Source organism: Penaeus monodon, chromosome 21, assembly GCF_015228065.2.
Source record: "Penaeus monodon isolate SGIC_2016 chromosome 21, NSTDA_Pmon_1, whole genome shotgun sequence".
Classification (NCBI taxonomy): Eukaryota; Metazoa; Arthropoda; class Malacostraca; order Decapoda; family Penaeidae; genus Penaeus; species Penaeus monodon.
In genome coordinates, this window is record NC_051406.1 from 8,047,543 (window position 1) to 8,049,320 (window position 1,778).

The 1,778-nt window shown below is 32.8% G+C and overlaps 1 protein-coding gene across 1 annotated transcript in view; it reads left to right on the forward strand.

Moving 5' to 3' along the window:
- LOC119586162 overlaps positions 1 to 1,778 on the forward strand; it is a 5,782-nt gene that overhangs the window by 773 nt on the left and 3,231 nt on the right. The gene's annotated exons all lie outside the window — the stretch shown is intronic.

The window sequence follows — 1,778 nt, forward strand, 5'->3', positions numbered from 1 at the left end:
ATGTGTAGCCAATGATATAGTTGCAAGAGAGGAATAGATGTCTGTATTTTTGTAGATTAGTAATTCCTTAGATATTACAGTAGTTTTTCTTATAGAAGATTGAAGTTTATGAGATATTCTGCTTTATAATTGCTTTAGGCATAGTACTATTTAAAAGTAATAACTCTTTATTTGGTTCAACAGAATACTTTAAGGTATAGTTATTCAGCAGATCAGATGCTAATTTTTGTTATGAAGCTGAGCCAATTAACTGAATTTCCAGTGATAGCAGTGAAAACAAAATAGTGGCAATACAGTCATTTTTTTCAAAACTCAGATAATGGCATCTGGTTGGTTTAATTTTTGAGATATTGTAAAAAATGCAAATAGTATTTCCAATCAGTTTTTCTTATTTTTATGCACCAAGTTATCATGTATATAATATATCTCTTGCTCAAAGCCCATCCATATTGATTCAGCTTTGGTATGTGCAGGTTTTATTTTTGTCCTAGTGGAATTTCAAAGAAACCTTTCATGTACATTGTTCCCCTTGATAATGATTAGGAATGGGAAATATTAATTTTCGTGAAGGTTTCAGTCAAAAACTAAATATATACTTCCATACTTTACATTCTGATTACATCTTTTTATCTTCAGTGATTAAGCCATTACAATGTGGAATTCTCTCTCCTGATAAGATAAGGCACAAAATTGCATTGCTCAAACTTGCCTTTAATACATTGGCCACAGGTAATTTCCCTCCATCATGGTGATTAATTGCAGACACAAGGTGATGCCTTATCACATAATGAGTTCTGATTGCCAAGATGAGGTCTCATGTTCTCTTCTGTAAGCCAGGCAAACACTCAGGTGCAAGCAGTATGCACTAATGTATGCTGTTCCTGCTTGACATTACCAGAAATTTTACATTTTACTGGGTTACCCCCTGGCAACAGGTGATGTCATAATAGATATTCTTTGACACTGGGTGATGGCTCATCAAGTCATGATTTGTGTCCATATTCTTGTGCACCTTACTCATAGAGTAGCATGTGCTAATGTATGTCCGTCTTTCCCTGACTCTACCAAAATTTTTCCCCATTGTTAAAAGAATTAACTACTTGGCTAGCTATTTTACTTGTCTGTAGGATTCTGTGGCTAAAATAACTGATGAGAGATACTACTCTTGGTTTAAATTATTTATATTTGTGCTCTCTCATTTGATTTTCACCAAATTTGAAGAACTGACCAAATTTGAAGAACTGACTACAGTCTGCATTTTTTCTCTGGTGATGATTTCAAGTTACTATATCAAGTCCCCTCTGCCTTTACTCCTTTTTGGGGTCTTTTTAAATAGAAAACTTTTTTGAATTTTAAAGCATTTATTGTGGCTCTTAACTGATAACTAATCCTTGCCAATCCTGTATCCCCTTTGTGTAAATCAGGAAAAACTGAATGATTTTAACACAGTATTTCAAACTTTTAAACATTTTCTAGGTATATTCAGTTTGCCTAATAAACTTTTAAGGAACTCAGATAAATTCCCCATAAATGTGAATATTTTATAATCCAACAAAATTTTGTTTTCACTGCATTAATCCTTAAAGGACATCAGTATTATGAGATTTGAAAACTCACATTCATTTTGCAGCATTCAATGGACATTAGACACAATATTCCTTGTATTCTACCTGACCATGCCTGATTATAATATACATGTCCTTGAAAGGTTGAAAGATCAGTGTTTACTGCTTTTTGTGTGGATTGCTCAAAACAGTGTTTTATTCTTGTTTTTATTT